We start from the raw sequence: 26476 nt of genomic DNA, 5'->3' as shown, positions 1-26476 counted from the left end.
ATGTACAAACACACACAGACACACAGACACACAGACACCTACACAGAAACACACAGAGACACATACATACACATACACAAATGTATATGAATGTTACATAAACATATGTGTACAAACACACATACACATTACAAATACAGATACTTACATAAAAACACACACAGACCCATAGACACACATGTATATACACACAGAGAGACACACATGTGTACACACAAAGATACCTATATAAAAACACACACACACATATACTCACATGTGTACATGAATGAGTGTATCATATCCATGCATGTACTAACACTGTACTGGCTGGTTTTGTGTCAACTTGACATAAGCTGGAGTTATCACAGAGAAAGGAGCCTCCCTTAAGGAAATGCCTGCATGAAATCCAACTGTAAGGCATTTTCTCAACTAGTGATCAAGTGGGGAGGGCCCAGCCCATTGTGGGTGGTGCCATCCCTGGGCTGGTAGACCTGGGTTCTATAAGAAAGCAGGCTGAGCAAGCCAGGGGAAGCAAGTCAGTAAGTGACATCCCTCCATGGCCTCTGTATCAGCTCCTATTTCCTGACCTGCTTGAGTTCCAGTCCTGGCTTCCTCTGGTGATGAACAGCAGTGTGGAAATATAAGCTGAATAAACCCTTTCCTCCCCAACTTGCTTCTTGGCCATGATGTTTGTGCAGGAATAGAAACCCTGACTAGGACAAAGACACACATGCATGCATACAGAGACACATACATGTGTGCACACATACAGATACAAATGTGTACACACAGAGACATACATACATTCATATATGCATGCATGCATACATACACACACATGCATGTGCATGAATAAGTATACACATACATGTACATGAATAAGTTGCCATGCACATACATGTACTAAAACCCACAGACTCATACATGCACATGCACACACTCATATACACACATGTGTAAATGAATGAATGTACCACACATATAAGTCTACTAATACACACAGACACATGCACACATACATGTGTGTACACATGCACACACATGGTAAAGGGCAATGAGATTGAGAAAAGAAAAGAACTCACTGAACCATGGACCAGAACATTTCCAAAGTACAGTAACATGGCTGACTATTAGGTGTTCTCCTTGTTCAACATTCTCTTGGGTTCATTTTCTTGTATGAGGGACTCTGAGTCTAATCTGTCCCCTGAAACTTAAAATGGCCCTAATGCAAGAAAAGTATGCATAAAGCAAAGCTGAGCAGGAACAGGCAAAGTCAGAGCCACTGTGGTGGCACAGTTGATGACATGGGGGGTATAGTCCTCTAGGAAAACAAATCAAATAGAAAGCAATGAATTATTCTTCAACATCCTGTGGGAAACGATGGATGGAGACATGAATAAGCTGGGTCAGACTCTCAGTTTTGATTCTAATGGTCGGTAAATATAAATTACCTCTTCCTATAACTCAACCTGATTTGCGGCAAAAGCTCCATCTTACCGGGATGGTGGAAGCCTCCACCCTTCCTTCCCAGAGGTCTACTGAGGTTCTAAAACACAATGTTTATTATTGATTATCACACTAACAGAATCTCTTCTATATCTGTAGGAAACTTCTAGATTGAGCTGACTGAGGTAAGGAGACTTATCCAAAATGTGGGTAACTCCATCCATGGACTGAAGTCTTGGAGTTAGGAAGGAAAGTAAACGTGAGTTCCAGCACCGTCGCTCTCTGCTTCCTGACTGTAGATACACAGATGAGCGTTCTGCTCCTTCAGTGAAATATCTGTATCATGGTGGACCGAAACCTCAAACTGAGCCAACATAAACCCTCCCTCCTTCAGTTCCCCTCCCTCTCTCTTTTCCTTCCTCCTTCCCCCCATCCCTCTCCTTCCTTCTCCTTCCCTTTCTTTCTCCCTCCCTCCATCCATCCATCCTCTCTCCCTCTCTCTCTCCCTCCCTTGTTCTCTCCTTCCCTTTCTTTCCTTCCTCCTTCCCTCACTCTCTCCTTTCTTTCATTTCTCCCTTTACTCCCTCTTCCCTCCCTGCCTTAGTTAGGGTTTTATTGTTGTAAACAGACACCATGATCAATGCAAGTTTTACAAAGGATAACATTTAATTGGGGCAGGATTACAGGTTCAGAGGTTCAGTCCAGTATCTAGGCAGGAACATGGCAGCATCCAGGCAGGCACAGGGCAGGAGGAACTGAGAGCTCTACATCTTCATCCAATGGAAGCCAGGGACAGACTGAGCATCTATAGGCAGCTAGGAGGATTGTCTCCAAGCCCACCCCCAGAGTGACACACTTCCTCCAACAAGGCCACACATTCTACTAGTGCCACTCCCCAGCCCAAGCATACGCAAACCATCACACTCCCTCTCTCCTTTCTTTTCTTCTTTCTTTCTCCTTCCCTCCCTCCCTTTTCTTCCTGCACTTTCCTCTGTGAACTATTTTGTCACAGAAGTGAGAAAAATAACACACACATAAGGCTCTCACAGACTTCTAACACATGCTTTCATCAAAGGGCTTGAAACTCTGGACCACAGACATCTTCCTGTTTCCGCACCTTCAGATCCTCCGGCTCTTTCTGACTTTTCTATGCAGTGCCAGTAACAGAAGGCTTCTCCGCATGGCCATTCCAGGCCTGAAGTAATTCGTACAAGAGTAAAGCTTTCCACGTCTTCCCTGCAGTTTTTCAAGACAAGCAGATGATAGGTTCCCTTCTCTAGGACCCATGAAGAGTCTGCCCTCACCAGTTTCCCAGAAGAACTCATCAGGTTAGACAAAGGAGGCAAAAGCCTTCCTAATGTCTGCCCTCCATGCACTGGGTCCATGCTTTGTCATCTCTTCCTGTGTTAATCACTTCTCTCATAGTTGGGACAGTGCAGAGAGAATTAAATTGAGGATGAGAGGATGTATTGTGGCTCACCATTTCAAAGGACATGGGCCCACCATGGCAAGGAAGACATAGAAGCAAGACAGGGTGAGCAGATTCACAGGGGCAGGGACTCCCCACACACTGCAGAACCAGTATGCATAGGGGCTCCCTAGAGGCAGTGATAAATACTGTCTCTAAGTCCCGCCTACAGCAACCCATTCCAGTACATTAGCTGTAAGTCCCAAAGGTTCAACAACTTCCCAAGACAGTGTATGTGGGGAGTACCTCATGCTTAAATTGTACCACCTCCCTCATTTGAGACTGTAGAGTCTTTAAAACCAAAGCCCAAAAAGGCCTTCCTCGTCCTGGCCCACCATTTAGACAACAGCTTTGATCATCCTGGGGCCCAGGCTGGGGAGGAAAGCAAAGAAGACAGCAAGAGCAGAGAAGCCAGTGGGAGGCATTGTGAAGATCTCTCAGAGGCTCCCTGTCTCTCCACCAAGGAGAAGCTGAGCACTGTAGAAGGAAAAAGGTCTGGTAAAAGTTCTGGTGGAGACTGAAGAATATAACTATAAATTGCACATCCCCTACATGGGTAGAACCAGACATGCTGAGAGCCACCTTACATGAAACACAGAGACACAGTCCTGAGCCAACACCCACCTCAGAATCAGATTGGTGCCTCCACTATAAAAAGATTGGAGTTTAGAAACCCTGCAAAAGCCTCTCAGATAGACTGTACCTCATCAAACATTGGCTGAACTTCCAAAATCTTATGGAAACTGGGAGGAATAGGGACAGTCTGGAACCATGGCTGCTCAAAACAGTTCCATGAGAGAGTTCACACAGCCCAAGATCTGATGTGAGTGGACTGTTGGCTTGTGCTAGAAAGGGTCACTCTAAGATGCCCACTCAAGTTTTTCCTCTTTTCGTTAGGCAAATTTCATCCCTGGTTTTTAAGTTTTGCTATTTACTGAGAATAATACCTTCCACCCAGAGACATTTATTCCAGAGATTAAAGTTCACGGTGTGGTTTTAAAGCTGGTGAACTGGTACACATTTACTATTTTATTATCTCCACTTAAAAAAAAAAAAAGAGCATTAGTTTTGCATTTCCAGAGAAATTCAAAGCTTCCTAGGGAGGGGGTCAGTGCTGGCTGTTGCTGTGACCTTCTCATAGGAGATGATACACTCCACTTTTCAAATAATAAATGGAAACAAGAGACGTATCCTCAACAGAGCAGATAGATATTGAGCAGAGTTCACCACGTCTACCTAGTTCCCCACTTCCGCTGAGTTCCCCACTTCCGCCAAGTTCCCCACTTCCGCCGAGTTCCCCACTTCCGCCCTTTCTTCCGGAAGCCCAGCTTCTGATCTCAGTTTATTCACTCGCACCAATTGTTCCTTACTGTTAACAGTTCTTTATCAATGGTGTCTGCTTGCTGAGGTCTTCAAAGCACAATCTTGGCCCCCTTCTCTATGCTGAGTACATTTGTCTCCCAGGAACTTTAGTAATCGGACTGGCAGCCTCACCACCTCCTATTAGAAAAATCCTGTCACAGAGCAGGGGCAAACTAGGCACGAATCAGGCTTGTTAGGATAAACAAGTTTATATATGTGAACTCTTCAGCCTTATGAGAGAAAAAAAAATGTTTAATTGGATTGGCAACCAGTCTAATCTGGATCTCTCTGGAGCTCTATCTAATGTAAATTTCTGAACTGCTCAAGGGCATCATGGGAAATTTCTCAACTCTCCCTTCAAAAGACATAAAGAACACCCAGGCTCCCTGCCATGGTGTTCTGTAACAGAACAACCCCGCATCGCAATCGTGAGCTATAAAATCACTAAATTCTCTGCATAACCTCATCTCAGAGCATAAACTACTAAGCGGGATCGCTACTGTGAAAGCTCTAAACCTGAAACTAAAACAAATCTATTTGGTTTCCTTTAGGGTGTTGTTTCCTTTTTGTTGATTTGTCTGGGGAAGTGTCTTAGTCCACTGTCTGTCACTCTAATAGAACACCTGAGATCAGGTGATTTACACATGAAACTCAAGAAAGAAAGTGACCTCATAAATAAAGCATACTGCCCATTTAACCAGTCAAGGCTGAGTGTTAACAGACAGAAAAGAACCCTAACTCTGACACAGCTTGTATGGGTCTATCCTGGGCTATCTCTGTCTTCCATCTTCTGAGACTACCTTGAAGCTAGTCACGCTACAACAACCATACAGGCGTTAAGTGCTGATGAATGAAAGAACTCTTTTAATACACAGCCATGTCAGCGTGAATTATTGATGCTTTAACATTTTCAGGCATGGCAGTGTCCCTACCCACTCCAAGCAAGGCATGTCCTGAAAAAATCAAAGAACCCACCTGAAACATGCCTTTGCATGTTTCCCAGAGAACCCACAATAAAAGTCCTGACCCGTGTCCCCTCTCCCACCCCATTTCCCAACCCAACCTTGTGCCTCTGTGTATGGTTCCTAGGCATGTGGTGTGGCCCCACTGGCATGTGAGAGTGTGACAAATAATCTTCTCAATGGCATATGTCTATTATGTATCGGCTTGTCTATAACTCGTGGATGCATGAACACTGAACACTTATATGCCTTATATTCACTGAGCCCTAGAATATTACAAATTAAAGTCAGCCAGGATCCAGCAAGTGACAGTGGAGGTGGTCAAAGGGCAGAGAAGTATCCTATAGAGAAAAACTGTGTTGGCAAGAACTAGGTAGATTTTCTTTCCTGTGGTCTAGCAAGTCCCCAGTGACCCTAACATCCAAGCAGCCCTGCAGAGTTCCTGCTTTTGCAACCAAAAAGACCTGTCCAATAGAATACTGTCTGCTCTGTTGGAGCCATTCCTCTAAGCCCGAAGAACTAGAAAAGGGCAAGAAGAACTGGTCCAGTCAATGATGCAAGTCTACATCTCTATACACAGACCCATCAGGAGGCAATTTCCACCAAGAAAGGATTGCTTCCAGGTAACTTAAGTTCCACAATGGAGTTCACAATGTGACGAGAGGACAGGACACCAGCCTTCAGTCTTCAAAGGTCGCATTAGAGATGTTTGGGGGATTGGAACAAGCTTGGGGAATTCATGCTAAGGTTAGGAGGTGGAGAAGTGGAACAGGACCAGACTGGTTTTTTTTTATCTGTGGTTTTCTTCAGGTACTTTTAGTTCAGTACTATGACAGAAGAGAAAATTTCCCTGTATACTTTAAAATAATGTCTGCTTATTATAGATCAGTTAGAAGGTAACATGCTTCTCTTTCATTCCAACGAGCAGATGAAAATGGAAACGTGATAGCTATTCTCAGAATCATATAATCACAATTATCAGTTTGGATTCCAGTTGCAACCACTGCAAAGCAATTTATCATCCAACACATCTTGAGGTTTTTAATTGTGTGCACTTGGATGCATTTGCATATTCTCTGCTCTCTTCCTGATAAAGCACTTCCAGTGAAACTGTGCTCTGGCGGTTCAATCATGAATTGTTCCCGCCTATCTCCCAAAGCTGTGGGTGGTTGCTATCTCATGCCGAATATTCTTAGACTTCCAAGGTAACCTGGATCTTAGGAAATGGTGCCACAACCCTGACTTCAAAAATGTTGGTCCAGTTTTGTTACTCATGGGTGTGGCCTGTTTGTTATTTAAGAACCCTGGTTATTGCAAGTGAGGCTTTCCCAAGCCCACCCCACTCCTGCCTTTGTTAGAAGGGAAAAGCTAAGCTTTGTGTAAGTGAGTCTTTTTTATGTGATATCTGCCTTCTTCGGTCCATTCTGACTCAGGGACAAAATAGATTCAGAGTCATGAAGCAGTTTTAAAAAATGATATCAACAACACCAACAATAATGTAACCCAACCCCCCACCACCAACCAACCAATCAGTGATATCTCTAAGGGCAGGAGCAGTAGCTCCCTCGGTAAAAGTACTTGCTGCTCTCACCCAAGTTAGATAGCTTATAACTGCCTGCAACTCCGACCCCAGGGACTCCAGCGCCCTCTTCTGGCCTCCACATGTATCTGCATACATGTGCATATACCCACACAGACACAACTGTCCATCTTGCAAATATTTAGAAGGAAGTAAATAAATTTACATATACATGAGGAAAGGGTAAGCTTTGAACAGACATTGCTGAGGCTGTGATTGTCAAAGTTCTACTTGTGCTCTCATGCACAAAAAAAAAAAAGAAAGAAAGAAAGAAAGAAAGAAAGAAAGAAAGAAAGAAAGAAACTCTATTCCAGTTTTTAATTAAAAAATAAACAACCCTAGGGCATGCATCTGGAGACCCAGTATGGTTGCAGAAGGAGGAAGGCACTAAGAACAAAGCCAACAGACCCGACCGGGGCCAAACACAGAGAACCAAAATTCAAGATGAATCTTTTGAGTTTTTGAGATGGGTTTCTCCCTCTCAAAAGATAGCACAAATCCCAAATCTGCCAGGGTTGAATATGAAGGAGACGCTGGAGAGAAAGAAGCCAAGCTTAAAAGGGGGACTTCAGAGATGGAAGCTAAGCTATTGTTTGTCTTATCCTGAAGGAAAAAAGGATTTATCCCACTTAACAAGGGCCCCAAAATAAGTTATTGTGAATTATATAAGGTGTTTCACCATCATCTCAGACCTAGCAATGGATCCAGCCATCTCAATGCCTGTTGATGATGCAGCCTAGTGAGCTCCTTTATCCTGTTGGAGTTGGGGTTATGGTTAGGGTTGGGGTTAGAGTTAGAGTTCAGGATAGCAATCTGATCTTCCTTTCTACATCTGGATGGTTTTAAGGTACAGCTATGTAATGATGGATGTGAGGGTCTGTCAAATGTACGCTGCTGTTCTAAATGAGAATGCCCCCCCCCCAAGCTCATATATTTGAATGCTTGGTCCACTGTTAGTGAAACTGTTTGGGAAGAATTAAAGGGTGTGCCCTTGTTGAAGATATGTAAGTGATGGTGGTTTTTGAGGTTTCAAAAGCCTATACCAGGCCCAGTGTGTCTGCCACTTCCAGATCAGGATGTAAAGCTCTCAGCTATTGCTCCAATGCCATGTCTTTCTTCTCCCCTCCATGATGACCATGGACCAACACTCTAAAACTGTAAGTAAGCCCCCCAGTTAAATACTTCATTTTATAAGAATTACCTTGGTCTTGGTGTTTCTTCACAGCAATAGAACAGTAACAAAGACAAGTAGCCAAGTAGATTTATATGAAAATGCAAACAGCATGGTTCGAACAAATGAAGAGAAAGCAACCAGGGTCACTAAAATGCATTTTGATGGAAAACTCCAAGAGGCTACAGTAATGGTGTGGTCTAAAATCAAGAGCAGTAAAACTAAAGCATTGCCTATGTAAACCTCAGAACTGCATCAGACAGCAGTCCCCTTCTGCAAATAAAACTTGTCCAAAAAGTATTCCTCAACTTCCCAAATGACAGATTTTTTTCCCTTAAACAAAATACATTCAGGTCATCCTGTTCTACCACATTACAGAAGTCCCCTTAACATTTCACCTTCTGTCTTCCAAGTGACCAAGTGGGGTCAGAGACAATGACCATTCCTGACTCCCTCAGAGAAATTGTTACAGAAACACCTGGATAAACTCGAAGAGAGCTTCAAGGTATGAAACCAGGGGGCAACTGACATTGCTTTCCAGGAAATCTTCTCAAGATAATTTAAATGTGCATGAGGAAATGGAGAGAGAGAGAGAGAGAGAGAGAGAGAGAGAGAGAGAGAGAGAGAGAGAGAGAGAGAGAGAGAGAGAGATTGTGCTTTACAACTGACTGTTCAAAGTGCCCAAGGCTGCTGCCGAGATTTTTTTTTTTTAACCTGACAGGGTCTAAGTTTTATTTCAATACATAACAAGTTGACCAAAACTTGACAACTTAAACAATTTGTGTGCCCATCACTCAGCTCTGAGGGTCACAAATCCAGTCAGGATGGCTGGCTCCTCTACCTAGACTTCACAAGACCAGGGTCAAGGTTGCAGCCAGGCTGAGATTGTATTTCTTCTTAAGATTGAAACTTCTTAAGAATAGCTGAATCCCAAGGTGATTCTGGCTGCTTGCAGAATCCAGGGCCTTGTGGGTATAGGTCAAAGGTCTGTAGTTTACTTCTTGGTACTTTTCTCCACCCCTGAAGCTAACCTACATTCTTCCCAACCCACAAAACTGTTTATTCTCCTTGTCCTTCAAACCTCTACAGCAGTCTGTGGAGAAAACTCTGCTTCTAAGGACTCAGATAATTGCATCAGGCCTGTCCAGGTCATGGTGAGGCCAGTTGTGTAGTTTAGCATGATGCAATTATCAGAGTGACATTCTGTCATGCTTCCAGCTTCTGTGGATTACAGAAGGACATTTTTATGCAGGCCACAGCAGAAAGCCTGTCTATACAAATGAAGCAGAGGATGAAAGTTAAAGATGGGAAGGCTTAGAAGACTGAGTTGGTTTGGGTAAGTTGTCAAAGCCTGACTACATTCTCTCTCTGTTGATGACTACTTAGGAACCGAGGGAATCTGTTTCTTTTCTTATGTCTCACACAATGGACCTGGTGTTTCACCATACTTGAAAAGGTGGGTAACTACAACAAAACAGAGCTCTCCAAACATAACAGGGAAGTTGTCCGTTTGAACTCACAGTAGTTGCAGCATCATGCCCAAGACCTGCACAAGCTCAAGCCAGGCAAAAACCCAGCATGCTGTGGGGAATGTCATAAAGTCCCATACCTACCTGAGGCTCAATTGGCTACTGATGGGGGAAAGTCAGTTTGTATTAAGTATGTGACCCCTGAGAGGCTACCAACAGCCCTATAGACAGCCCTTTGCCCAGGTACATACTACGTGCACTAAATGAACCCAGAGAGTTTAACACACACACACACACACACACACACACACACACACACACGAAACTGAGAAAATGGTGTGAGGGTTATAGAAGAAGTGTTGGAAAGGAGAGACCGGAGACGTGGTCAAAATAAATTATAATATATATGTGAAATTCTCAAACAAGTAAAACCAATATGTAGCAAGAGATCACAGTTAATACTCCCACACAGCTACACTGGCCAGTGAATAAAGACTTGGAAGAAATGCACACTAAGGGAAGAACAGCAGCATAAAGCATTGCAGCAGGGAGCCCTGGTCCCGACAGTCAGGGGGAGCACACAGAAAACATCACCAAGTTAAAGAAAGGAGCATTGAGTTCCTGCACCGGTCTTGAGAAAGAAGACATGTGATGTTGTGCCTTAGGGCTTCTATCTCCCTGACTCACTCCACTTCCAATGCTTGACGCTTTGGGGATGGGGTACTGAGTCGTATGCTTCTTCAGTCAGTCGACAAGAGTGGCCAGGTATGACAGAGGATGCCTCTAACTGCAACATTCCAGCAGACGCAGGTGGGTCTCTGTGACTTCCAGGTCAGTCAGGGATGCACAGTAAGACCTTTCATATAAATAGAAGCAAAGGATTTTGTGATAGTAATCCTTTTTTGGTAACATATTTACACAACCAGTCTTCCATTTTTTTTAATACCTTATTTTCTGAGAAAATGTAGCTATAACACTTTAGAGTCCTTCTTTCCTTTTTTAAAATCTCTCGGATTTGTTATCCTGTGAAACTTCAGGTGTCTTCCTTGGTTCTGTGCATGAAAACATTAGTTCAGACATGATGCAGAACCCCTGGAACACAGATGTGAGCATCATCATTTTCCAAATGCACACCTTGCTCCCTACCATCCTACCATGCTGGGAAGCTTGGCTCAGCTTGGTAATCCTTGGGTTTTGGTTAGCTGTGACCTAAGTAAGCCGTGAGCCCCAGTGTACTTTGATCAAATCCACATCCATTCCTCTCCTCCAATTCCTCCCTTTTCCCCTTCCCCACTCTCCCCTCCCAATGATCTTTCATCTCACTCACTACTGATGCAAATTTTATTAAATAACAGTAATTTAATTTTAATACCTACTGATTCCGTTTCATGGTACATGTGTGCACATGGGTGTGAGACCACACTCTCTCAGATGTTGCTGTCCTGAAGAAAACTGACTTTGCCTGTTCCATCTGCCATCAACTGCCAACAGTTCTTCAGCTAGAGGCAGAACTTTGTGAGCCCTTTCGCCCATCCATGCTGGGATTTGAACTCATGAAAGTCTTGGGCATACAATTCTAGCTGCTGTAAATTTGTGTGTGCAGACCAATGGCTCACTAGAATGAACATTTGCAAGTAAAGATGTGTGGACACAGGGACATACTCTGAGACACACTACAGCTTCCATGGTGAGATGTTTTCTAGACTTTGTTTCATTCATTTTCCCCCCTCTGGGTAGGGGAGGTCTCATGAGCAGAGGGTAGATACTAAAGAATGGGGAGCTTCGTGGGACTGGGGTGCATGATGTGAAACTCACATGGAATCAATAAAAAGTTAAAACAAACAATAAATACCTCTTTATCTTAAGATCAACCCAAGAAATAATTCACAGACCTTATGAAGCTCAAAGAGCAGGAAGGCCAGAATGTAGATGCCTCAATCCTTCTTAGAAGAGAGAACAAAACTTTCATGGGAAGAAATACAGGGACAAATAGAAGAGCAGGGATTAAAGAAAAGATCATCCAGAGACTGCCTCACCATCTCATATGCAACCACTAAACCCAAACACTATTGCTGATGCCAAGAAGTGCTTACTGGCAGGAACTTGATATGGATGCCTCCTCAGAGGCTCTGCCAGAGACACATAGATACAGATGAGGATGCTTGCAACTAACCATCAGACTGAACACGGGGACCCCAATGAAGGGGCTAGAGAAAAGGGCTGAAGGAGCTGAAAGGATCTGCAACCTCATGGGAAAAACAACATTATCAATCAACCAAACCCTCCACAGCTCCCAGGGATTAAAACATCAACCAATGAGTTTACATGGAGAGACCATGGCTCCAGTTGCATATGTAGCAGAGGATGGCATTGTCTGGCATCAATGGGAGGAGAGACCTTTGGTCCAGTGAAGGTTTGTTTTCCTGTTGTAGGGGAATGCCAAGGCACTGAGGTGGAGAGGGTGGCTAGAAGTGGGAGCACCTTTATGGAAGCAATGAGAGACAGAATGGGAGTGAGCAGGCAAAGGGATAACATTTGAAATGTAAATACAGAGAATATCTAATAAAAACGAAAGAAGAAAACAATTAAAGTATATTATAGATTTAATACCTGGAGCATATAAGTCAATACAGGTAGGCAGAGCTGTGAACTTCTCTGAGCCATGAAACATCCACAGGGAAGTTTGTACTGTTTTACAATTTCAAGAACTTATGTCGACCTAGATTAAAAACTCTATGCTTAATAGGGAAAATTCACTCTCGGTCTTCCCACTTCTCCCACCAATTTGGAAGACACAACAATAAGGCCAGGGGTTCCTCAGCTATGTACCCAAACTGGCCATGACTGCAGAAGAGAACTGGCCACCAGTTCCCCCCTTCCTTGGGTACACAGGGATGTGGGTGGGACTGAGAACATACTTCACCAGTAGATGAAAGCAGGCATAGCCAAGCCCTTCTTCTCTCACACAGCTGCACTTCCTGCTTTCTCCTCTCTCACTAAACTGGGGAACCAGAGAGCATGGGGGCCGTGAGCCTGAGGCAGCTCAAATCCCTGAGATACTGCAGGAAAGCCCCAGAAGGAGCTGAATCATTAAGACTGAGACAACATAAGAAATCCTTGGGGATGAAACCTCTGAGAAAATAGTGTTTGGTGCTGCAGGGCGCTCAAGCTGAACTACCACAGTGGAGACATTTCTTTCAAATTATACAAGCATTCCTTGATCTGAATTCAGCTCAGATTCAGCCATCTCAAATCTCACACTATAGGAGAAACAGGCCATGGCAAACGTAGGTAATAAAGCATAGATTTGGGTGTCTTAGTTAGGGTTTTACTGCTGTGAACAGACACCATGACCAAGGCAAGTCTTATAAAGGGCAATATCTAATTGGGGCTGGCTTATAGGTTCAGAGGTTCAGTTCATTATCATCAAGACAGGAACATGGCAGCATCCAGGCAGGCATGGTGCAGGAGAAGCTGAGAGTTCTACATCTTCATCTGAAGGCTGCTTCATGCTTCATCAGAATACTGGCCTCCAGGCATCTAGGAAGAGGGTCTTTAAGCCTACACCCACAGTGACACATCTACTCCAACAGGGCCACACCCTTTCTGATAGTGTCATTCCCTGGGCTGAGCATATAAAAGCCATCACATTGGAGTTTATGTTCTCTGCATACAAGCTCCTTCCATACACTGTTCTAGCCACACAACAGTTAATGAGAAATTACTGACATCAAGAAACACTGAAAAATCATTCCTAAGAAGTATTCTGAAATGTATTGTTATTATAGCCACATTAAAGTAATGCTTAATCTAGGTTCCAGCACAGACTGGTGTTTCTAAAGCCTTCATTCTAAAATCTTGAGTGGCGTTTGCAAGTGGAAGCCAGCAGCAGAGTGCTTGTCCAGCATCACAAGGCCCTAGATCCACAAGAAAAACTGCAACTTTTTAAAAAGAAAATTTCAAAGTCAGTATCTCAGGAGGTGGCACGTGGTGTCTGTCATCTTGTCTGAGGTCATCAGAACGGCTGTCAAAAGCTCCGTTTCAAGCGTGACATAAGCTTGGCATTCTATCTAGCTGGTGAGTTAGAAATAAAAGTACAGTTTCCCCCCAAGCCTTGAAAGTCTAATCTGTCCTATGCAGATAAATCTCAGCAAGCACTGGAGAAAGTTGGATTTAGTGAGAGGTTCATGTGTGGCATATTATTTCTGTCAAATAGAAGATACTAGTTGTCAGAGCAGCCATAAAAGCAGCTGCCTGGCCGAGATTTGTGCTGATCTCTCTGTCCAGTCCCCATGAGTTCTCAGTTTCCAAGCCACTGTTTTTCCACATATGTCTCTCAGACACATCCGTAAGCACGAGAAAATGTTTGCCATCAATGTTCATTTTGTTGGCTTTCTGGTCATCTGGCTCAAACACTTCTCAGCTCAAAAAGCTTTTATGACCATCATTTACACTAGGACTGGAAAGATGGCTAGGTCAGTAAAGAGCCTGCTCTGCAAAGTCTGAGGACTGAGTTCAGATCCCTCAAGCAGCCATGTAAAAGCTGGACTCAGCAGTAAGAAGAGATAGAGATCCCTGGAGCTCATTGCCTAAGGAATGGCACCTCCCATAGTGGGCTGGACCCTCCTATATCAACTATCAATCTAGATAATCTCTCTAGACAGACCCACAAGAAAATTTGGGCACAATCCTCAATTACAATTTCTTTCTAGGATGTGTCAGGTTGACAATTAAGCTAACTAGGACAGTGGTGTATCACCTTGGAAGATTCTCTAGGTAGAAACACGAAACTTGCTGGCACCTTGAAAACTCCCTTAAGACCTTTTTCTAGCACTGCCTTCCAAACAGAACCACTTTCCTGGCTTAAATCCTAACTACAACTTATCTTAGTTGTGTCTTTTTTCTTCTAGTTTAGGAACTTAAATAAACAGGTGTGTAGCAATTTTATTCTATTCTGCAGAGGTCTCTTCACTCAACCTTGTGACTGAGGTTTTGTCAGGTTGCTGTATGCACACAGCTCTAATTGTCATCACAGTATAATTTTGTGGTAAGTATATATAGTTTTTCTATTCTATTATCCACAGGCAATGAATTTTTTATAATAGTGTCAAAGACTATATGTATTATACATGATGTGAATATTATCCCACTCAGTAGCTTACCCTGACAGTAAATAAATTCAACATCTTTCTTCACAAATAGTAAGATAGTATATGCAAGCCCACAAGGGAGATATATAGAAGGTGAATATGGAAGTTCTGATGAGGTATTTAGTCAGTTCTTGGAACAACAAGAGATGCAGCTGATGAACCAACAGGACAGAGATGCTAGATAGATAGATATAGATAGATAGATAGATGATAGATAGATAGATAGATAGATAGATGATTGATAGACATATAGATGATAGATAGGTAGATAGATAGATGATAGATAGACAGATAAATAATAGATATACAAATAGATGATAGATGCATAGATATATGATAAATACATTGATGATAGATAGACAATAGACAGATAGTGGATATATAAATAGATGATAGATTGATGATTGATTGATGATAGATGGATAGATATATGATAGATAGATTGATAGGTTGATGAGAGAGAGAGAGAGAGAGAGAGATGATAGATAATAGACAGGTACATACATATATACATACATAGACAGATAGAAACATGGAGTAGGATGTGACATCTTAACAACCATCATGACTCCAAAATTGGAATCTATTGGAGAGACTACAACTGGTAACTGGTACTATATTCTAAAACCCATGAGCAAACTTCCTATGAATAGGTTATAATGCAATTATAATTAGTGACTTATATTATAAAATGAGGACATTTCCTAATCCACAGCTCTTTGACAACTTGTGTGTCTGGCACTGTCATACACACTGAATTTACAATGATGAACATGCAGGTACAGATCTGGGAGCTTGGGTCTAAGTCAAATCAGTGCAAATGAAGCCAAGTGAAACTTATGCCAGCAGCAGGGAAACTTACATAATGTACCCAAAAACAGAACCAAGGAGCAAAATGGTGGCTAGGAAAAGCTGTGTGGAAAGAGAAATAGAGGACTGCTAATGGATCCAAAGTTTTGATTAAACAGATAAGGTCTAAAGATCAGCGTAACAACATCCACCTACAGTCAACAATAAGGTGTACACTTACAAAGCATGACATGATGAGGCTGGTCTGAACCTCAGTTGGCAAAGTGCTTTCACAGCATCCCACACACAGGCATGGTGGCTCTCACCTCTAATCCCAGCATTTAAGAGGTGAAGCATCGGAATCAATAGTTCAATCTCACCCTCAGCTACACAGTGAGTTCTTGGCCTAATTGGACAACATGAGTTCTGGTCATTCTATTGAATGCTTTTCAGTTCTCTTACCACAGTCAAAAAAGTTTTGAAAAAGAGAAACCATTTAGCATATGGTTGAAATTAATTTATTGAAACATGAAAGTCAGTACTATATTCTTATAATGAAGGAAAGATTAGCAACTTGGAAAGGAAGGCCCCAGGTTATTCGATGGAAAGGGCTTCCCTTCCTTTTGTCTCTTGCTTCTGGAGTTTCCTTTTAGACCTAAGTGTTGATCTTGGAGAGGTTTCATCCATCGGGCAGCCTCTGCTGACGGCTGTAGCTTTTTAAGAATTCAGCAGAGAAGTTGACGTGTGAGGATTCAGTGGTGTGAGGAATAATTTCTCTCTTCAGTAGAAGCTGGAGAAGCCATTCTTCCCAAAAGATGAGGGATGGTAGTGACCATATCTGTGGTTGCCAGAGCAACCATAGCCCAGTCTAAGGAAGCTGCCACCTCCACAGTGCCACTGCCCAGACCACTGAAGCCGCTATGGTTGTAGCCATGGCCACTGATACATCCGTGGCCATGGCCCAGGTCTCCATGGTAACTGCTGTAGTAGCTCATGGTGTTGATAATTGTAAACTGGGTAAGTTTCTTGTATGTGACTGTCGCCCGCCTCTCCTGGGTTTTATACCCTCACTGGTGTGTGGGGTGAGGCACACAGAATTACACCATCTGCAGAGATGGAATTGCATAAGGAAAAAGAATATCTCATCAACCTTATTATGTAAAACTTTAGGGAAAATTCTTTCACTAATTAAAGATATTTTTGATTGGTTTCTGTGAAGTCTGGATTCCAGGGCTGGTGATGCTGCCTTCAAAGGCCTCTTCTTTGGTCCTCCTGTTTAAAGCTCTGTAAGCAGACATTAAAGCATCAATCCCATCCAATTTCATCCCTTGGAATGGTTTGTTCATTACAGCCCTTTCCCAGAACCTCTGATATGTTTCCTGCAATGTATTTGTCGTAAAGTTACTTAATGATAGCCTAGTGCCTTTTGTCCAACACGCTGGAGGTAGAAAGATCACTGTAAATAGGAACTGTTCATCCTATGCCATGACAACATCTCCTTTATCTCTCCTCATAATCATTAGAACATATCAATGTTGCTAATGAATGGGACTCACTGGAGTATTTTTACTCATGTACATGTATCTGTCCATCACATCCATTCACCTACCCAACTCTCTTCCCTCTTCCTTTCTAATCCTACCTTTGTTTCCTATCTATTGCTATGATAAAACACTGTGACCACAAACAACTTGAGGAAGAAAAGGGGGTTGTTTCATTTTACACGTCTGGCAGTGTTCCATCGCTGAAGGGTTCAGGGCAGAAACCTGAAGGCAGGAACTGAAGTAGAAGCCATGGAATAATGCCATGTATTAGCTTATTCCACATGGATTGCATAGCCCAATTCCATATACAACTTCGAACACCCACCCAGAAATGACACTACCCCTGTGGGCTAGACCCATGCACACTGATTGTTAATCAAGAAACTGTCCCCACACGCTTGCCTGCATGTTAATCTGGTGAGGGCTTTTATTTAACTGAGTCTCCCTCTTCTCGGATCGCTCCAGTTTTTGTCGAGTAGACAACACAGCACGCTTTTCTCCCAGTCCTCAATAACCTCTCTTCTACTTTCAATTCATTTCTATTTTTAGAGAGAAAAACAGAACACTTGCCCTACCAAGTCTGGTTTATTTCACTTAACATACAGTCCCATCCATTTTCCCACATTCGACAGGATTTCACTCTTCTCTATGGATGAACAATAATCTAGTATAAGGGACCAGGAAGATAATTCACCCAGTAAAATGCTTGCCCCAGAAGCTTGAGCACATTAGTTTGATCCTCAGAACCCATGTAAAGACAGCCTGGTGTAGTAAGCATGTGGTGAAAAGACAGGAGGTTCAGGAAGATCTCTGGGGCTCACTGGCCAGCCAGTTTAGCCATTGATGAGTTCCAGGCCAGTGAGAGACCCTATTTCCAAAGGAGGTAGATACATATGCATACATGTACACACCAAAAGCAATAATCCATTGTGTACATGCACCATGTTTTCTTCATGTATTCATCGACTGATGGACACCCGGATGATTCTGTATCTTAGCTTTATGAAGAGCACCATGACATATTTGTGGATACTCACACCTCTATCATATTCCAACTTCATTTCCTTCAGATATGTGACCAGATACCACGTGGCTAGTCTTGCTTTCAGTGCAGGCATCTGTGTGTCTATGAAGACCTTCTACATCTTTTCCCACCCATAGTAACTAAGCAGTATTAAGTGTGCTCTTTTCTTAGATTTTATTTTTATTTTATGTATATGAATCTGCACAGTGCTTGTGAGTGATAAACTCTAGAGAAAGCTTTAGGTCCTCCTGGGACTGGAGTCCTATTGTTTATGAAGTATTTACTGAGCCTTATGTCTCACTTATCAGATTTTTCCACTATTTTATGTTTATATAAGGATATAGAAGAGAGAAGGGAATGAGAGAAAGGGTTTACCAAAGTTAAGGGAGTATGGAAAAGCCATGTGGAGACACAACTGTCTTACAACTCAATTTAAAAAATAAAATACTGTTTGAAAGCAGTTAACCTATATGGCTAGATAAATAAAATAAGAAAGAAATACTACGGGGAAAAATTTTTAAATGCATATATAATTTTCTTTTTGAAAATTGAAGCTGCCTTAGTCTATTTTATGTTTTTTTTCTTATTTAATTTTTATTCATAATCATAAACTTAACTTTGCAATTCAGCTGTACTTGAAGAGGAATGAGGAAAATATGGAACCCAACAAACTTCAGTGAGAGCGGAGATTATGGGATATTGTGAGCAGGGGTGGAAGTGCTCTCCTGAGCTACAGAAGGAATGGTTTCATGGGTAAAAAGGCCTGAACGTCAAAAGAAATTAGAGTTGTCCACATCAGAAATGGTGATCTTCTTGCTGGTCTTGCCATTCCTGGACCCAAAACGCTCCATGGCTTCCACAATGTTCATGCCTTCTTTCACCTTCCCAAAGACCACATGCTTGCCATCGAGCTACTCAGTCTTGGCAGTGCACATAAAAAACTGGGAACCATTTGTGTTTGGTCCAGCATTTTCCATGGACAAGATGCCAGGACCTGTGTGCTTCAGGATGAAGTTCTCATCCTCAACTTTCTCTCCGTAGATGGACCTGCTGCCAGTGCCATTATGATGTGTGAAGTCACCACCCTGGCACATAAATCCTGGAATAATTCTGTGAAAGGAGGAACCCTTGTAGCCTTTCTCTCCAGTGCTCAGAGCATGAAAGCTTTCTGCTGTCTTTGGAACTTTGTCTGTAAACAGGTCGAAGGAGATGCAGCCCAAGGGCTCGCCATCCACCATGATGTCGAAGAACACAGTGGGGTTGACCATGACTACTGCAGCAAGAGGCGAAAAGCGACAGCAGCATCTGCAAAGCCCTGTTTTATGTTTCAAAACAAAACAGGAGACACGGTGGCTTCTAATGAGCGGAACTTTTCCTTTGATTCATGGTTCTAAGGTCTGGATGCCGGAGAGCATGATGTAACAGCATGGCTTCCAGCAAGGGCCTCCTCCGACTCCAAATTATGGCAGAGATCAGAACATGATCAGGTAGAAGAGATAAAACATGAGTGTATTATCTGCTTTGTAACAGCCCACTGATGCCAGGATAAACCCACTCTCAAAGAACCTGTTAAGCCCCCACAAGCTCTGCTCCCATGTCTGCTACACTGGTGATCAAACTTCAGCATAAGTTGAAGAGGGAGGGAGGCTATATCAGATTCTGACCACAGGAGAAGTTCATCAACGTATTCTAACAGGTTCAGGAATCACCACTCCTTAACCATTTGCATCAAGACCAAGTTCAAGCCGGATACGATGGCACACACTTCTATTTCCAGAACTCATGAGGCTGAGACAGGAGGATCACCAGTTTTAGGTCAGGTTGGGAGCCATGCACATAGCAAGACATTATCTCAAAGCAAAACAAAAGGCCTCAAGTTCTAACACAAAGTATTATTTCACCTTCCTAATAACTGCACATGGAATAATATTTTATACACGTGGAATACTATAATTTTATACACACGGACTATATGATCGAACAGTTTCATTTTATAGGTGGTAACTGAGCTTGGAGGTTAGCCATATAACCCAGTGAGGTTTAAAGTCAGACTAGAACCAGACACTTTGCACCTCTCTCCTTTCCCATTACGCCAAGCTTCATGTGTGACAGTAGCTATTTGAGGAACATCTTATTACAGGAGGATGAATGAAACTCCCCTTCGCTTGCTCTTCTCCTGGGTTTTCACACCATGCCATTGGATCCGTATGAGAACTCAAAGGGCAGAAATCAGAGAGGGCAACTGGAACATTACGTGTTCACCAAGTGATGTCACCAAGATCTTCTAACATTAAGAGATTATCCCAGTAAATTTAGGTCTGAGAGTAGAGAGCAAATGCAAGTCTGAACGTTTTAGAGAGGAAAAGTGTATAAACTCTTGCTGTATGTTGTTTACTAAGAAATGGTGTATTAACAAATAGAAGTGGAGGTAGGAATGTCATCATCAGCACCTTCATAGGGGAGTCAGAACAAAACCATAGAGAATGGGCATATAAACCCTGCTTCTACATGAAGCAATAGAGGTCTACAAAAAGCAGGATTTGGAAATTAATTTTCCACTCAAAAAGTTTAGCAAAGAGGGTGATGCTTCAGGACCAGCTCCGGGGTAGGGAGTGGAGGCTCATCCCTTGGCTCGTTCACAGCTGGAAAACTTCAGTGCTACTCAGGGTCACACAGAGGTCCAGGCCTTACGCTTTTATGCTATCCAGTCACGACTGAGAAATGGGGTGAGCCTGTGAGCTAGGCATCTCTGCAATGGAGTTTATCCTCAAAGACTCTGAAAGTTGTGCACCCTCGGTGCTCCCAGCACTGAATGGGACCCAGCTGGGAGTTTCATTCTCACCAGGCACAAGACCCCAGGCTTCTGCTCCCAATTCTGCCTCTCACACTGTCCTCTGGCAGAAGCTACATCCCTGTGGCTCTTGGCTGAATCACCAAAGACAAATTTGCCAAGTGAGAGCAGATGGAAGTGTGAACAAGTCGGGTTCTCCCTCCCTCCTACTAATCACTCACTGACTCTGGGGAATCCATGCTCCCCCAACCCTCTGGGGACACTTCCAGGATGTGTATTGTGCACAGTGCCTGGAATCCCCACAGGGGATGAAGTTCCACTCACCTAATGCAGCAACTGTCCATAACCCAATCTTTATTGGCCTTCAATTTTCTCATTACCCTACTTCCCTCAGTACCCACTGTAGCAGGAACACGGAATGGGGGAGCAGACCAAGGGTTGCTGGCACAGACAGCTAATGTGCTATTTAGGGGAGATGCTTTCTTGGGACCAGTTTTGGGGGGCAGGCTGGAGGATATTAAAGGGATTTGCATTCTTTTCTAACCTGCTCTGTGTCAGTTGATTTGATGACCACATCACCTCCAACCCCCAAGGGCAGGTAGGGTCATTCGGGGAGTAGTCCAGGGCACAGGCAGCAACACACTCCTCATTGCTTGAACCCTTGTCTCAGGATTCTGGGGGATCTTTGGCAGGGTACCCACATCAAAAATCATGCATGGTAGACTCCAGTCAGAGCGGCAAGTATCTTCCACTCGGCTTGACTTGTAGAGACTGGCGCCAGCAGAGAGAAGAAGACTATAACCCAGGAAAAATTCTTCCCAAAAAAGTCCTTTCCACACTGTTGGTTCTACAGTAACACAACACCATACACTGGCTGGCTATAAGCAACAGAAACTTGTTTCTCATAGCCCCAGAGACTGGAACACCCAAGGTCACGGCACTGGAAAACTTAATGTAGTTACAACATACTTACTGGCTCAAGATAGCCTGGCCTGAGTCTGGACATGGTGACAGTTGTGAGCTGGCTCCCGGTGCTGGCTGCCTCTTACAAGGGTGCTCTCCCCTGAGCATTCCATCCTCATGACCTCCTTGGCTACCAAAGCCCCTGCCTCTTAATCCCATCATTTGAAGAAGTACTGAGTTGACAGTGGAGGCTGTAGGTCCAACTGTTTGCTACAGCAGAGCATTAAAAACAAAAGGAAGAAATCGGAGAGATGCTTCTCAAGGTAGCAGTGGAAACCGTAAGGCAGGCAGCGCTGGGCAAATGGAGTTAAAGACAAGCATGTCCCAGCCCACAGAATCTAACCACACAAGCAGAAGAGAGGAAAAAACCACTTATTACTGAGTCGTCACTGAGCTAGGGTGTGATGCATGTCCCAGTCAATCTGTTAAGAAATTTCAGAGACAGAAAGAAACATTACACAATTCTGTCACCTAAGTGTTCAAACAATAACCACTTAGTGCAGCCTGGACTGCACCTTTTGTCACATGCAGCTTCTCCTGCATTCGCCAGACAATGAAGGTGGCCATCTGTGTTTGCTAATTAGCTTTATCCAGGGGATTAAACTGCTTGCATCCTTCTGACAAGAGGCATTTTGGATCAAGGCACCTGCTAAAGGTGGGCTGCCACCCTCCCACAGACAGGAAGAGAGGAGCAGACCAGAAAGGCATTTTTGAGAGACAGAAGTTATCACTCCAAGTCCCCTCAGATCAAATGTTCTAAAGAAATCTCTTTCCTGGGCTGAAAAGGAGAGAGATGGCTCAGTGGTTAAGAGCACTGACTCCTCTTCCAGAGGAAATTCAAATCCCAGCAACCACACGGTGGCTCACAACCATCTGTAATGGGATCCGATGCCCTCTTCTGGTGTGTCTGAAGACAGCAATAGTGTGCTCATATATAATAAATAAATAAATCTTTTTAAAAATGAAATCTCTTTCCTTATTTTTCACAGAGAGAAAATGGGCCCCTGTTTTATTTGTATATGCCCTTACAGTAACTGCACCCCAGCTCCTGGGGGGCTTCCTGGCAGGGACATAGGGCAACGTTCCACTAGACAAAGGGGAAGAGTTATTCAGGGCTAGAACAGAAGGGAGCAGAGGCTAGATCAAGGTGTGTGTCCCTTGTCACCTGTGATAGAACTCTGGTTGATTTTATGATAATAAACTGTCAGAGGTTTCCATCAGAGCACTGAGGTGGCCTGACTTACAGTCAGTCAGCCCTGGCCATGTCCCCTGAACAGGGCTCTAACCCTAGACTGTTCTGGGTGCTAAAGAGAATACACCAGAAATAAAGGCCCACGCTACATCTGTCTCCTCTGCAGATGGAGGAAGGAAGACAGCCATGGAGTTCACACGACTATGTGCTTCCCTACAAAGAGATAACAGCTCACAAACTCGATAAGAGAATCCACAGAAAAGGGGAGTGTGGGATATGTGTGGACTATGACAGGGGGTAGCACCTGAGCTGTGTGGAGGGACATCCAGAAACCAGGGCCCTACAAAGGGCCCTGTGGAATAGGTTTAGAAAATGGAACAAGGTCCCCTGCCTGATGCTGTGGTGTCCAAGGGTGACCATAGGAAATAAGAGAACAGAGCAGGTCCACCTAAATCCTGGGGCCTCCACTATTGGCCACAGCCTCTTGGAGGCCTTTTCCTACTTCCTTGGCAAAAGTGAGTCAGGTTTACTAATAAGTGTAATTACTTCTGTGTCTGTCATTCTGCCCCTACCTTCCCCCCCCCCCACTTCCTGTCCATGGATTAAAACCTCACTTATTTTCAATTGTGGGTAAATTTTCAATAATTTGAAACTCTTGCCTGAGATTCCAAGCTACCTGAGAAGTGAGTGGGGGCTTTGAGAGAGATGGGAAAAGCAGTTCTGGGTGTTTGGTTCAATCAACATCACTTCCCAAGAAGGTGGGTGAGATCAACATTTAGATTCTATCTGTGAACTGAGGAGCCAGGCTGAACTCCTGAGTTTGGGTGGGACTCACACAACCAGCTAAAGGCCTAGCGAGGACTAATGGGCTTCCCATCTCCCCTTTCTCTCCTTCTTCCTCTTCCTCCCCTTCCTCCCCTCCCTCCCCTTCCTCCCCTCCCTCCCCTTCCTCCCCTCCCTCCCCTTCCTCCCCTCCCTCCCCTTCCTCTCCTTCCTCTCCTTCCCTACCCTTCCTCCCCTTTTTCCCTTCCCTCCCTCCCCTTTCTCTCCTTCTTCCCCTTCCTCCCCTCCCTCCCCTTCCTCCCCTCCCTCCCCTCCCTCCCCTCGCTCAGACTGACAGTGAGACTTGAGCCTGGCCATGCTAAGACTGCAGATCACCATAAGCTCCTCAGGTCTTAGTCCTCAGCTCCAGATCAACCCAAGCACTCACACAGTCCCCACTGCTGTCACCACAGAGGTCTTGGAACCTGTCCACTTCCATAATTAAAAGATTTGGTGTTTTAGACTACATCATGTGAGAGAGAGAGAGAGAGAGAGAGAGAGAGAGAGAGAGAGAGAGAGAGAATGTATGCATTTATGTGAGACTGGTTGTATGTGTGCATGTTCATTTATGTTTATTGTATATGTGTGTGATTGTGTGTCTTTATGCAACGTTGGAATGTACTGCCCAAATATTTCAGATATGAAAACAAAGGTCTAATGAGATACATCGATGAGAAGTCTCCAAAGAAACAGAGCAACTCAGATGGAAGGAGTAAAAGAGAAAGAGAATGAAAGAGATAAAGAAAGGGAGGAGGGAGTGATTCGAGGAGGAAGGGAATGAACCTGTTCATAAATTTCCAGAGGCCATAAGTGTTATAAGATACCATCTACATATCAATCTGCAAAACCAAGAGAGCCAACAGTATAGGCAAAAAGAGCTGGTGTTATCAAAACCAGCTCAAGCCCAGTGACCAGTGAGCCTCCAGCACCCAGTGAGCCTCCAGCACCCAGTGAGGCTGCAGCTCAAAAGCAGTGAAAAGCCTGGGAACTCCCCCTTCTCTGCCTGTTTGTATTCTGGTCCTCACACAGTTGGATGATGGCCACCCATATAGGTAAGGGCTTTTAATTTCACCATAAGATGAAGGCTACTGACTTCAAATGACAGTCTTTTCTGAAAACCCCTCACAGACAACACAGGAATTAACTTACCAGCTGCATAGCGCACTAAAATGGCCTACAAGATTAATCATCATGACTAAAGACTGTCAGTCCAAAACTATAAGAATGTGAGGCAGGGAAGGAATGGGTCATTCTCTAACAAGCATCTAGCTAGGTGTCTGGTATGTGACGCCATGAATGCTGTCCCACTGTCGAGATCAACACCTCCATTATTTCTGAGAGAAACTGCTGAGTATTCCGACTAGAACTGTTAAATGCAAAAGCCACCAGAGACTGAAGGTCCTCCGGAGCCAAGAAAGGGGCAAGGATGGCCACGCAGCTGATAACTCACCTCTCACCGTCTTCTCCCCCTGCCCATGACTCGCTGGCTCCCTACTTCAAATGTCATGTCACAGAAGCTCTAACTTCAAGAGTCTCCATTGGCTTCATCAGAGTTTTTGCTTTTCTCCTTTTTACGTGCTCTTGATTGGCATTTACTCACGGTAAAGGGGAGGTGCTAAATTGCTTGCTCGACATAAGTTACTTTCCCCTCTCCCTGCATTACAGAGAGCGATTCAGAGCCTACCCTGAAGAGGCTGCCTACGCTGTTTTAACTGTGTATTTAATATTTTCCCTTTGACACCTACCCAGAAGAAAAGGGGAAAAAGTCTTTTAAATTGATTTTTCTGGCCTGCAAGTCACACGTAGTGTGATGACATCAAAATCATTTGCTGGTCAGAGCCATTAATTGCTTTTCCTTTGGGGAAGGGAACCAGTTTTCCCCTCCAGCCAGTGGAACATCCTAAATGATATATTAGCTGCTTCTTGCTCATTTCTCGCACCTGATTAAATTTAACATGAACTTTGGCCTTGGATGAGGACAGAGGCAAATCTCCCAGCAGCCCTTGGGTAATGAGGCTGCAGCATGATTTGTGGGGGCCAGAGGTAAGACACCACTCAGCACAACAGTGAACAGGGCCACCACCCTAGGAAAGGAGCCCTAGGCTCTTCTGACACCGGCTGTCACACGGTATCAAAGGCAGAGCTGGGCCTGGTCCCCCACTGAAGATGCTGCCACCATGTTTGTAGGAAGTGGGATTTCACACTGTTACCTGTGCTCTTTAAGCATTGTGGAGGGGTCGGGACTTAAAACCACATTATCAAGCCAGGCACTAGGCTAAGTGTTGCACAGGGGCAGCTTTTCCTAAGCCTGCTTTGCTAAACCCGTGTGCATGAGAAAGATAGAATTCAGGAAAGCTAAATAATCAGAGGAGCAGCTTCCCCCAGTAACTGCCTGAAGAAGAGCTCCCTCTCCCTTCCAGATTACTGCAAAAATGTGTTAGGTTTTGTAATAAAAGTTAGGTTCCTTAAAGGAGCACCTCCCCACCCCCTCCTCTGCAGCTATGTCACTGAAAAGAAGCACACCATTCCCACAGCAACCACTACACACCTGTCAGTCTTGGGGAGGGTCAGAACCCTGTAAGCTTCCTCCCCTGGGAATTGTTACCTCTTTATAAATTCAGGGGGATCAGGAGGAAGTCCCCATGTCCATGATGGAACGTGAACAGGGCCCAGTCTTGTATAGCGTTCCTTCAAGTAGCCATAGCTGCTCAGAGTTGAAGAGGGAGACTGTCATGTGTTTGCAGAGTATTCCACAATACCTG

General features: G+C 43.9%; 1 pseudogene across 1 annotated transcript; it reads right to left on the bottom strand.

Annotated features, from left to right (window-relative positions):
* Positions 1-18726: 18726 nt before the first annotated feature.
* Positions 18727-19214, bottom strand: LOC308422327 (peptidyl-prolyl cis-trans isomerase A-like; annotated as a pseudogene). Its single transcript has one exon. The product of its transcript is annotated as a peptidyl-prolyl cis-trans isomerase A-like (transcript).
* Between the last annotated feature and the right edge of the window lie 7262 nt (positions 19215-26476).

This window comes from Micromys minutus, assembly GCF_963924665.1.
Source record: "Micromys minutus genome assembly, chromosome: 7".
NCBI lineage: Eukaryota > Metazoa > Chordata > Mammalia > Rodentia > Muridae > Micromys > Micromys minutus.
The sequence above is the reverse complement of the archived record's forward strand: the minus strand, read 5'-3'. Positions and strand labels throughout refer to the sequence as shown.